General features: G+C 40.1%; 1 long non-coding RNA gene and 1 pseudogene across 1 annotated transcript; both read right to left on the bottom strand.

The window, feature by feature from the left end:
• Positions 1-6783: 6783 nt before the first annotated feature.
• Positions 6784-9861, bottom strand: LOC121136783. Its single transcript, XR_005873921.1, has 3 exons — positions 9292-9861; positions 8620-8712; positions 6784-7487 (listed from the first exon to the last, which is right to left on the bottom strand). It is a non-coding gene; the product is annotated as an uncharacterized LOC121136783 (long non-coding RNA).
• A 418-nt stretch (positions 9862-10279) lies between these two features.
• Positions 10280-11949, bottom strand: LOC110343417 (annotated as a pseudogene).
• Between the last annotated feature and the right edge of the window lie 1681 nt (positions 11950-13630).

The following is a 13630-nucleotide window of genomic DNA, read 5'->3' as shown; positions in this document are numbered from 1 at the left end:
TTATTCCATTCGCAGTGTCTCTAGCATACACAGATAATTCATTACTTAGTGTCTAGGGAGTGATTCCCTGAGATGACGCCCAGTCCATCCAGGTCAACTTTAAACACCCTGATTGACATTCACCAGACACCAGAAATGTCGGTAAGGCTCACCTAGGATTGTTCACACTTCTCTCGACTGCCGGAACACTCCCCCAGCCTTCTGTGGTGGCACTGGTGTATCAAGCCAGCATTAGTGGAGGCAGGACAGCATTAGTGGAGGCAGGACATCAGAAGTTTAAACCAGCTCCATCTGTGACACCAAACACCAGACATTTTAGTACTGAAGAGGAGGTGAGGAGGGGCGTTATAAATAGGTCTTGTATAAGCTGATGGGTCATGCTAAGAAAGTTCATTGAGAAGGACGGCTCTGATAAACACTCTCTGTAGAAGAGAATGGGACAGTGAGAGAGAAGGCTCTCTCAGACTGACTCAGCTGATGCTAGGAAGCCAACTAGCAGCAACCTCTCAGACTGAGAGCCTGGTTCCTGTGACTCCTTCATTGTCATTGAAGGTCTTTTAGACACAGTTGCACATGTAACAATTATGAGGGAACGTGAGTGCCAGATTTCAGCACCAAAATGTAATCGATTGTGCCTATTACAGCTCTAGAGCTGCAAAGGTGGCCTGACTTATCAGGAAGCCAGACTTTCTTTTTTTTTTATACAAATGATTATATTTATATATGCCATTTAGTAGGAGAAGCAGAGATTTTCAACTTTAAGAGCACAAAAACTATTAAATATTATTATTAATTGATCAACAAAATACAAATTGTGTATACAGATTTTGCACACATTCTTAGTAGTTAAACCCTCCTCACCTTTGCATACTGATCCTCCACCCCCATCTTCAATTAAATCCCATAAATTGCTCATCTTCCTGTTATATTTACACAATGGAGTACTATTCAGCAGAAAAAAACAATGGAATCCTGAGATTTGCAGGCAAATGGATGACACTAGAAGAAACCATTCTGAGTGTGGTAACACAGTCACGAAAAGAGAAACATGGCATGTATTCTCTCATATATGGATTTTAGACATAGATCTGGGGAGTGCCAGCCTACAATCCCATGGCCAGAGAGTCTGGGAAACAGAACCTTCATTCAGTGGCTGATGGAAGAAGAGGCAGACTCCCATGGCTAAGCACTGAGCTAAACTCAAGAAATCCAGTGACAGAGAGGGAGGACTGATGACCAAAGGAATTAAGACTGGGCTGGTTTAACCCCCAGAAACAGCTGACCTGACAAAGGTTAGCTCTTGAATCCAAGGCTGATGCCTGGGAATCCAGCATGGGACTGATCAAGACCCCCTGAATGTGGGTATCAGTGAGGAGGCCTAGGTAATCTATTGAGTCTTGGGCAGTAGATCAGTATTTATCCCAGGTATACACATGGACTTTGGACTCCCATAGAACAATGTGAGATGTACTCTCACCCTGAACTCTTGGGGGGAGGGTCTAGGCCCTGCCCTGGATGAAATGACAGACTATGGACACCCCCATGGAGGGCCTCACCCTCCCTGGGGGAATGAGGGGATAACGGGGGCTTGGGGGGGAGGGCACGGGAGGAGGGGAGGGAAAGGGAGAGGGACCTGGAACTGACTTGTGAAGCAACCTTGTTTCTAATCTAAATTTAAACTTAAAAATAAATAATAATAAAAGAAGACAAAAAAAAAAAGGAAGCCAGACTTTCTAGAGCCACAATAGAACAATTCTAGTGGGATAGCACTGAAATAGGACAGCTCAGCCCTGGAGAGAAAGGTGTCTTGACTTGTCGGGAAGCCAAGCAACCTAGAGCCACAATAGGAAAGTTCTGGGAGGGATAGAGCAACAATAGGACAGCTCAGCACTCCGGTCCCCAGGGAGGGTAAGACCTTCCATGGTGGATATCCAGGGTCTGTCATGTCATCCAGGGTAGGGTCTAGGCCTTCCTTCAAGAGTCTAGATTGAGAGAGCATCCTTCATTGTGTGGGATGGGCACTCAAAGTCTATTTGTACTCCAGGGATAAATACTATCCAAGGCCCCATAGGTTACCTAGGTCTCCTCACTGTGGCTCTGAGGTGTCTTTTCCAGCCTGGATTCTACCAACTATCATTGTGCCCTGACTGCTCTGTCTGGCTCCCATCACCCACACAGAACCAGTGTAACCCCCATCCTCTGCAGTGACGCTGTCACTTGGCCACTCTTTCTCCTCAGAGCTGGCCAGGGCAGTCTGCATTCTTTCAGGGCCTCTGTCAGCATGAAGACTTCTCTGTATATATCTGTAATCTACAGGGGGTTGAGGTTCCATGAGCAGCCACCCAGAGTCAGGTAGGGATCAGGGACCTCTTCATTGGGCAGCTTGGTATTGTCATAGATTCAGGATAGACGCTGAGCCGACTCAGAACTTGTATTTGTTTACTCCGGGGGTTCAAGACATTACTCACATTTTTGGATGTTTGGGAAGGAAAAAAAATCCAGGGAAAGATTTATCTTGTGACCCTTAAAGGGATTCCAAATCATATTTGATGTGTATCCATAATGTTATATAGGCACACGACCCTGTCTGCTCACAACAAACAGAAACCAGACACTGTGTGGTCTACAGGTCAGCAAATTGTCTTTTTGGCCCTTCATTTAAAAAAAAAACCATCCAGCTTTCCTTCCTCTTAGGGTCTCTGTTGGCCCATCTGGGAAACACTAGTTCTGGAACAACCTGGCCATTCCAAGCAACACAAAAACCCATCTTGGATTTCAATCTTTTCTCAGACACCCAAGGTTGACCTGTATCCTCCGCATGTGCAATTGGTGGTCAGTGAGTTGGCTCAGGGGGTAACGGCACATGCTGGCAAGCTTCTTTCTCTACTTGAGTTCAATCCCAGGGACCGACATTGTTGAAGGAGAACACAAATGCAGGCAAGTTGTCCTCTGACCTCCACACACGAATGCCCCAAACCCCAACCAAGAAATGCATATAATTTAAAAATCTTTAAAAAGCTTCAGGTGGGAAATTTGGGTTTGAGTCTTGGCTTATGATCCATTTAGTGGCTGTGTGACTGGATTTACCTGTTTATTCCATGTTACTTCAAATGGGCATAGTTAGAGAAAGCAGTAAACACTTGTTACCATGGCTAAAATGACTAGTTAGAGCATCAACACCTAGAGCTGCTCTAGCTGAGACTACTACTTTTTTGTGCCTCAGTTTCCCATGTGAGAAATAGGCTGGTTTTACCAGGTCCTGCCAGATGGGAGGTTCTTCAGTTCTTGACAATGAAAGGAGGAACCCACATTTTTGTCCTTATCATTTTCCTGGGTCTCTGGGACTGGCAGGTCCTCTCAGCCTCTGTACAAAACCCCCAGACTACTGCTTGGTTATGGCTAGCTGGGCCTTGGCCATTCAACTCTCTCTTCATTAAAAATACCTCATGCTGCACCTCTTGTCCAAGCCCACCTGAGGCGGTAGGAACATTTAGATCCCAAAGAGGCCAAGGTTGTGCAGCTCTTCCCACCAAGCCATGCTGTGCTTTTGGCATACTACCTCAAGGAAGCTTCTGGAGTCTCACCTGAACATAGGAACATTCTGGTTCTGCCATGCAGCTATGGCTGATAGCTGTGTGTCCCTGGGCAAGTAGTTTAGCCTCTCTCCATCCTAGCCCCGTTACTTGGTGGTTCAAGCCTGTGATCCACATATGCAGGTGACTGAGTCACAAGGATCAATAGTTTGAGAGCTGTAGAGTGAGTTCAAGAGCAGCCCAGACAACTGAGAGAGACTCTGCCTCAACACACACACACATCCTTGTAGTGAAGTTTTTGTTTGTTTGCCTTTTGTTGGCATGTTTACATTCTTGTTTTATTTGGTTGAAACAGTTTCAGTGTACAACTGTATCACCAAGTTGGCTGTATCGGTGTTTTCAGCTCATACGAGGCTCAGTAGGATGAGAGTTATCACATCTTGCATCAGACCTATGTATAAACAATGTTTGGTAGTGAAACCTCTTATCCCACTAATTTTGAGTTAGGGACAGGAGGATAATGAGCTGAGCAACATCAGCCCCTGCTATAAAACAAAACCCCCCAAAAATGAGGAGAAATAAACCAGACCAGGGTTTGAGGATGGCTCAGCAGGTAAAGGTGATTGCAGCCAAGCCTAAGAGCCTTGGTTTGGTCCTCAGCACACACAGTGAAAGGAGAGGAGTCGGTTCCATGGGCTGCTGTCTGTTTCTCTCCTTACCATGTATGTGCACAAACATACAAAATAAAAATAAATTAAATCTGAATAGAAATATTAAGGGCTGGTGAGGTGTCAAAGAGGTTAGAGCACAGGCTGCTCTTGCAGAAGACCAAGGGTTGACTCCCAGCTCCCACATGGCACACCGGTCACTGCTCTAGAGGACTGTGAAACCTGGGAGGATGGAGCCAATAAATGAGGTAAACAACAGCCTCATTCAATAGCCAGCTGGAATCAGAGTCGCAGACAACATATTCCCTGAAGGTTAAGAAAGGTCACATGAGTAAAGTTCTCATGAGTTCAAACTGCACAAATCACACAGATGCATCAGACACACACAAAAACATGTTTTCCATAGAAACATGTAAAGGATAGTTTAAACATTTAATTGAATAATATCAGCATGCAATAATGAGTAATCTGATGTAAACTCACTTCTGTATGTCACACTTAAGAGGAGTAAAAACCAATTCCAAGGACAATCCTATGTTTTGAAGAAACTGAGGTCACAACAACCTAGTCCTGTTTTATTGGAGTGTTCTCACAAGCACGTAGAATTCTCACAGGGCTCCATTACTGGACTCTGCTCCACCAGCTCCCTCCCCTGTCAATTGTTTAAACACAGGATATCCACAGTGGCTTCCATTTGAGACGTTGTAGATAAAGCTAAGTGTCATTTGATGCATAAACACAAAGCATTGTGTGTAATACTTTGTAGCCCAAATCTGTCAAACTAAGTATATGTTTAAGTATGTGGTCAATTTTGGAGAATATTCTATGAGGTACTGAGAAGAAAGTACACGCTTTATGTTTTGGTAAAAATTTCTGTAGATATATTAGGTCCATTTGAGTCATAATATCTGTTTGTTCTATGATTTTTCTGTTTAGTTTCTGTTTGGACCACCTGTCCACTCATGAGAGAGGGTTGGTGAAGTCTTCCAGTATTAATGTGTGGGGTTCAACGTGTGATTTACTCTTTAGTAAAGTTTCTTTTACAAATGTGGGTGCCCTTGCATTTGGAGCATAGGTACTGAAAAGTGAGATGCCACCTTGGTGAAGTTTTCTTTTGAAGAGTATGAAGTGCTCTTCCCAATCTATTTTGATTAATTTTGGATGAAAGTCTATAGTATTAGATATCAGAATAGCTACACCAGTTTGCTTCTTGGGTGCATTTGTTTGAAAAATCTTTTTCCAACCCCTTTCTAAGGTAATGTCTATCTTTCATTGTATGCAGCAAAATGATGGATCCTGTTTTCACATCCATTCAGTTACCCTGGGGAATTTAGTCCATTGATACTGAGAAACATTAATGACCACTGATTGTTAATTACTATCATTTTGATGTTGTTGTTAGTGGTGGTGTGTTTCCCTTTATTTGGTGTTGATGGTATGTAATCATTTATGTCCTGTGTTTTCTCTCGTGTAGTTAGCTTCCTTGTGCTGAAGTTTCCTTTTTATTCTAGTATATTCTGTTGGGCTAGATTTGTGGATGTGTATTATTTAAATTTATTTTCTCGTGGAATATCTTGTATTCTTCATCTATGGTGATTGAAAGTTTTGCAGGATATAGCAGTCTGGGCTGGCATCTGTGGCCTCTTAGGGTCTGTAAAACATCTGTCCAAGCCTTTCTGACTTTTAGAATCTCTACTGAGAAGTCAAATGCAATTCTAGTAGGTCTGCCTTTATATATGACTTGGCCTTTTTCCCTCAAAGCCTTTAATATTCTTTCCATGTTCCATACATTTGGTGTTTTGATCATTATGTGGCATAGGACTTTCTTTTCTGGTGCAATCTATTGGGTGTACTGTAAGGTTTTCACACATTTATAGGCATCACTTCCTTTAGGTTAGGGAGATTTTCTTCTATGATTCTTTTTTTTTTCTCTTTTTTCTCTATTAAAAATTTTTCTCTATTTAAAATTTAAATTAGAATCTAGCTTATTTTACATGTCAATCCCAATTCTCTCTCCCTCTCCTCCTCCCCTGCCCCCCACTAGCCCCCTATCCCATCCCCTTCCTGCTCCCCAGGGAGGGTACAGCCTTCCATGGGGCCTTCTATGATTCTGTTGCAACTATTTTCTGTGCCTTTGAGCTGAGATTCTTCTATGTCTATTCCTATTAGTTTATTTTTTTATTTTTTTAATTTAAATTAGAAACAAGTCTGCCTCATATGTCAATTCCAGCTCCCTCTCCCTCCCCTCCTCCCCAACCCCTCATAGTCCCCCATCCCATCCTGCCTTCTTGGATGTCTTGTGTTAAGAATGTTTTAGATTTAACATTTTCTTTGGCTGATGTATCAATATCTTATATCGTATCTTCTATGTCTGAGATTCTTGTGGCTACTCTATTCTGCTGGTGATGCTTGTGTCTGTGGTTACAGTTCAGCCACCTAGATTTTCATCTGATGGATTCCTTCTGTGTCTTCTTTAATTCTTCTATTTCCATTTTCAGGCCTTGAACAGTTTTATTCATTTCCTTCACATTTGTTTGTATTTTCCTGGATTTCTCTAAAGGATTTATTAATTTCTACTTCAAGGGACTCTATCATTTTCATAAGATTGGATTTAAGGTCATTTTCTTGTGCTTCATCTATGTTGGAATATCCAGGGCTTGCTGTAGTAGGATAGCTGGACTTTGGTGGTGCCATATTACTCTGACTGTTTTTCATTTTAAACTTAAACTGCCTCTAGTCATCTGGGTTTGTAGTTACTATACTAGGTTTTGACTTCTGATTTTGTTAGATGGGTATTTTTTTTTTGGATGATTTTCCCTTGGATTGTTTCCTCTCTGGTCTCCTGGCTTGAGTGGCTTGGAATTCTGGTAACCAGCAAGTCTTCAGTCCAGTAGGGTGTCTCCATTGAGGTTTTGCATCCTGCATGATCTCTGCTGTTTTGGGTGCCAATATCCCCTCTGTGGTTGCAAGTACCTATATGGCCTCTGGGGTTCCTAGTAATGCATAACCACTGGTAAAGCAGAAGTCTTCTGCCAAAACTGTAGGCTAGGATATCAAGCTCAAGTGCACTTGGGGGCCATTGGGTAGTCTTTCAGGAGTGTTAGTGGGCATGGGAGGTATCTTATCTGAGGCCCTAGTACTGGCATGATCTCCAGTAAAGCAGAAGTCTTCTGCCAGGGTTGTGGCCCAGAACATGGAGCCCAAAAAGGTCAGACAGTTGGGGGCTATCTGGACTAGGAATTCTTCCTAATACATTAAGTGAGCCATCAATAGAAAAAGTTTCTGCCTGTAGAATAGGAAAAGGTTAGACAATTTTTGTAATCACAAATTCAGGTCACATGAGAAAACCCCTACCTTGCCATAGCAATCTACAAATGATCTGATAGTCCAGATAGTTCTTTAACATACTTAAACGCTGATTGTTAGCTAAGGGTAGTATAATACAACAACAATCAAATTCATATACTTGTTGATAACAGCTCCCACCCTGATTTACTAATTTAGCAAGAACAATAAGGAAAGCTGATAGTATTTTTTCTCTTGTGTTGTAAATAATCCATTCAAAAGGTTTATAATCATAACAATAGGTGACAATTTAATGTAGTAACTAATAAGTTTGAAGGCAACAAAGGATCCATAGGATACACAAATAGCTGTGGTTATTTTTTGCCTCTCAAGATAATGTGTAAGGACAGTTCAAAGCCATTTCTTCCTCAAGAGTTGTAAATGGATTTGTTAGTACTTAATTAGGTGTTATACATTTGGTTTCACTGACGTGGCTCTGGAAATACCAATCACACCTCCTGAGACCAGTATGGAATTTGTAAGTGAAGTCAAGTTTATCATAGGCTCTCCTATGTCTTCATCAAATGGAGATAATTCAAGGTTAGATTGATCAGTAAATTACTTACCCAGTGCTTCAGGCTAATTTTCAGAAAATGGGGGATATGTATATAAAGAAGGCTCCAATGAGAGAGCTGAGTGAGCTGTCCTCAGCGTACATACAAGTGATGCTATTTTAACTTTTGATTTTGCCTGAGCAAGGAAAGTCACCTTTTTGCCTCTTTTATCAATTTTAAAGTTGGATCATAAAGTTCATACTCATTCAAGGAATTCGTTATCACTATTTTCATGATTAATATCCTCATCTTCCTTAGTTTGATAACAGTCCATGTTAATAACCAATAGACCCAAATTTGAACAAGTATCTTTTCCTTGTTTATATGCCCTTTCAATATCATTTTGGGCTCTGTCCCATACTTCATCTAGTATTCCTTATTCTGGAAACCAGGCATTATAATCAAATAGCAAGGGATATAATATTTGTGATTTTAATACTTTTTCTCCTCCCTGCTTTAAAAAATACAGTAGCTCAACATAGGGCAAAGCCTTGCTTCTGCGCCACCGTTCTTACTCACCGCCTTCCCCGAGGTTTGCCAATTTCTGAACTTGCAGCTTACTTCCTGTTTCTGTTCAAGTGCCACTTTTCATCACTCTAAAGATAGTGGGACCTGGCAGAATGGAGCCAATAAATGAGGAGGATTAAAGTCTCACAAAATAGCCAAAGTTATTCAGTGTCCCAGACAATTTATACTCTGTGGGTTAAGAAAGGTCACATGAGTGAAGTTCTCATTAGATCAAGCTATATACAATGATTAAAAAATTCACATAGGACAAAAACATGTTTTGCATACATACATAAAAGGATAGTTCAAAAATTTAATTGAATAACTGCAGCAAGCAATACGGAGTAAAGCTGATGTCAACTCACACTTATCTACTATACCCGGGAGAAGCACAAAACCACATTCCAAGAACAGTTCCATGGTTTGAAGAATCAGAGGTCACAATACTATTGTCTTGTTTTATTGGAGTATTAACAAAAACATTCAGATTTCTCCTCAAATGACTCCTTTCGAAGACCATGTTCTGACTAGATATCTATATTAATTTTGATTTTAGAAAAAACATAATATATTCATGAAGAAAGCTATTTTAAAAACATGGACTCTTTCTCTCTCTCTCTCTCTCTCTCTCTCTCACACACACACACACACACACACACATCTATCTTTGCACCATTTGCATACCTGGTGCCCACAGAAGACAGAAGAGTGTATCAGACATCCAGGACAAGACTTTGCAAGTAGTTCTGAGTCGTCTGATGTGGGTGCTAGGAACCAATCTTGGGTACCCAACAGCAGCAGTACAACTGAGTCAAATCCCCAACTGCCAAGCTGTCCTCTATCACTTGGAGGTGATGAATTTCCCATTTCTATTTTCTGTTCATGGACTCTGCACATTGCTTCTTATTGCAATTGTTAACACAGTTCTCCTGATGAGAATGAAGAAACAAAAGACGTAGTTGAGTCGAGAGGAGTACAGGTTATGTTAGAGAAAGTTCCATAATGTGACACATTCTTTTTTTAGTAATATGTTTTTGTTTTACATGCATAAGTGTTTTCTTTGCATGCATGTCAGTGTGTTGGATACCCTGGAACAGGACTTACAGACAGCTGTGCACTTCCATCTGGGTCTGAGAATTCTGTGTCCTCTGGAAAAACAGCCAATGTGCATAGTTGCTAATGCCACCTGTCCACGTCCCTTTTTTCCAATTTTTTGAGACAGGGTGTCTTAGCATTTCAGCAATGAAACATCATGACCAAAAAGCAAGGAATTTGGTTTACACATACATATTTCTGTTCATCACTGAAGGAAGTCAGGACAGAAACCTAAATGGGGCAGGAACCAGGAGGCAGGAGCTGATGGAGAAGCCATGGAGGGATGTTAGTTACTGGCTTGCTCAGCCTGTTTTCTTATAGAACCTAGGATCCTTCCCCATCAATCACTAAATAAATGACTTACTGCTGGATCTTATGGAGACATTTCCTCAATTGAGTTTCCCTTCTTTCAGATAACCAGTTTGTGTGCAAAGTTGACATAAGATTAGTCAGAGCAATTGACTACTTGTCAACTTGGTACACAAACTATTAGGTCACAACCTTTCCTTTCTTATTCATTTATAAGAACTCATATTAAAATATAAATAACTTTACTAAAAGTCCCACAATCATTACAAATTTAAACTCATTAAAAAGTCTATGGCTGTTGTAAAAATCAAAATTAAATAACTTCTCCCTTCAAGAGAGAAGCTTTATCACAATCTGAAAAAAGCAAAAACTCTCCCCAACAGTATACCCAATGACTGGGCTCTACTAATAATCTTCAGGGCTACTCCAAAGGGCTTGGATCTCTTCTCTGGCTGTGCCTTCTGTAGTAGACAGAAGTTCTCTCCTAGGTTCTGAATGTTCCAGTTAACCATTGCTGATGGTCTTGCTGGGCATTCCACTGTACTGACATCTCCAAAATTATTAAGTTTGTGCCTGGTGTGCAGAGCTTTACCTCATTTATTACATTCATTGGGTTTTTCTCTAGTATGTAGTCTTTCATGATTTTGACTGTTACATGAAAAGGCTTTACCACAATGATTATTACATTTATAGGGTTTCTCTCCAGTATGACTTCTTTCATGACTATGAAGATGATATGTATGTGCAAATGCTTTACCACATTGATTACATTTATAAGGTTTCTCTCCTGTATGACTTATTTCATGCCTTTGAAGATTACTGTGAGATGAAAAGGCTATACCGCATTGATTGCATTCATAGGGTTTCTTTCCAGTACGATTTCTTTCATGCATTTGAAGATAACTGCCAGATGAAAAGGATTTACCACATTGGTTACATACATAAGGTTTCTCTCCTGTATGACTTCTTTCATGCCTTTCAAGATCACCATTACTTGCAAAGGCTTTACCACACTGATTACATTAATAGGGCTTCTCTCCAGTGTGACTTCTTTGATGTTGTTTAAAATTACTGGAATCTGAAAAGGCTTTACCACACTGATTACATTCATAGGGTTTCTCTCCAGTATGGTGTATTTCATGTATATGAAGATAACTGGGACATGCAAAGATTTTTCCACATTGTCTACACTCATAGGGTTTCTCTCCGTATGAATTCTCTCATTTGAATATAACTGGGATATGCAAAGGCTTTTCCACATTGATGACATTTATATACTGTTTCTTCCTAGTCTGAGTTCTGGGTACTTGAAGGTATCGGTGACATGCAAAGTCTTTATCTCCTTGATTATATTTATAAGGTTTTATTTTCAAAAGAGTTCTTTGGTATAGTTGCCAAAAGGAATCAGATCTAAATGTTTTATCATATTGTTTGCATTCATAGTGTTCTTCTTCATTATGGAATCTTCTGTATGTTTGAAGATACCTGTGATGGTTAAAGCCTGTAGGACATGGCTCACATTTACAACATCCTTTTCCCTTACGAGTTTTTTTCACCTCTTTGAAGAGAACTGGAAGAACTCACTGTTTTACCACATTGATCGCATTCATAACATTTTCCTGTAGTGTGAGTCACATTACATATGCAATATGAACCAGGACAGACAGAAGAATTTCCACATTCTTTAAACACATAAGGCTCTTGTCCAGTGTAAGTATGTTGATGTATTCCCACTGAAGTTGGAAATCCAAGTAATTGTACACTTGTATCACCATCACCATGTTTTCCAATAGTGGAAACTACTACATAATTTCTTCTGTAACCCTTATGCTCACATGACTTGTATCCAGAGTAACAGATGATATACCTATTAAAGGAAGAACAACAAACAAAAGGTTTTCCCATTGCATTCACACAGTTTAACTTTTTGTCCTTCATAAAGATGTGGTATAGGGATTAAGATTTTACCACCACAACAACCTTCTTAGCTTTCATAAACCACCCTTCTCACTAAATTATGGTAAGCCTCTTCAAGTATATGAGTAACATTAGCTAAATTAAGGGACAATTTGCTTATAGAAGGACTTGGACACACCCTAATCCCCTAGTCAATGTGAATGTCTTTACAATACTGAATGGAATGAAACTAAATGGATGGATATTTCTACTCCACAACATGGATCTCAGGGTTAGGATTAATTACAGTGACATCTGTTAAGGCATTGTTTCTTTGTCTTGTTTCTTAGAGGGATGACTTGCAAACACAGATCAGTTATCTGAAATTGAGGTACTTAATGTTGTAAGAATTCAATAATCATCACAAAGCTGTAATAATTTGAACTGTTGCTTTTCATTAAATATCAGGGCACATTAAAATTTGTTCAGAGGCACAAATGTATCACCTTGCACAAGAAAATTACTCCCATGTCTTTAGAATTTTGACAATAATCTTCAATATTCTGGTCTTCCCATTTGTAGCCTAAAATATAGTACCAGAAATGTATGATCTATTACTGGAAATTATGCAAAATTTGAGTTATTATTTTCAGTGAACCTCAGAACCATGTCTGATTTATTCACCACATTCCTCCTATTTCACCAACGAAATCACAATGGAACACTAATCTCTAAGAAAGGCTTGTCATCTTAAGTTGAAAACTGAAAGTTCACATTCCTACCTATAGAAGTGAGGTTCCAATAGGTCTCCAGCATCACATCTTTGTAGAGACTCTTCTGGGAAGGATCCAGCAAAGCCCACTCTTCATGAGTGAAGTTCACATGCACATCCTCATAGGTCACTGCGTCCTAAAATATACCATCGACACATGTAATAGAATGGTACACTTCATTGGGAAAATATTTACATAATTCTGCAACTCAACCAATTTATTTCATATCACAGAATTTCAAATGCAATCACTAAGTCATTTTAGAAGAAAACAGAAAAGGAGAACTATGAGTCTCATTTCTGGGCCCTCTCAATAGTATATGCCATTGCAAGAGAAGTGCTGACTTACATATACAGAAAAGCATGCAAACAGAGAAAGTATTGAGTATACATCAGCAAAGTAGTACCAAAATTACTGCCATCAAAAGATAGACACTATGGGCATGGTGCTGCCCACCTTTAATACCCAAACTCAGGAGGCAAAGACAGGTGATCTCTGATTTTCAGCAGCCTGGTATATGTAGAAATTTAAAGAACAGCCAAAGGTACATACTGAGACCCCACCTCAAAGAAAAAAAATGAGAGCATTCAGGGGCTCACTCTGAATTCCATCAGTGAGTTTTACAAGCCCTCCAGAAATGCACTTGTCTTCCAGAAAACTAGAGTACCTCATATGATACTCACATGTAGAAATGCATGTTAATGTTACTGACTGGCAGGTTAAATGGCTCTCAAAAAATATTAGTTAAGTAAAGTTGATGCTAAAAAATAAAAGAAAACAAACAAACCCAGTTCAGTCATCGAGATGGGTCAACAGTTAAAATCACCTGTGACTTTTGCAGAGGACCTGCATCAATCCCCAGCTCTCACCTTGGAGGTCGCAACTATTTGTTCTGACTTTAGTGAACACCAGGTACACACATACACATGCACTCATGCGCGCACATACGC

The sequence above is a fragment of the Mesocricetus auratus genome, unplaced genomic scaffold (genome assembly GCF_017639785.1).
Source record: "Mesocricetus auratus isolate SY011 unplaced genomic scaffold, BCM_Maur_2.0 Super-Scaffold_100676, whole genome shotgun sequence".
Lineage (NCBI taxonomy): Eukaryota > Metazoa > Chordata > Mammalia > Rodentia > Cricetidae > Mesocricetus > Mesocricetus auratus.
This window is presented reverse-complemented; position numbering and strand designations above follow the sequence as displayed.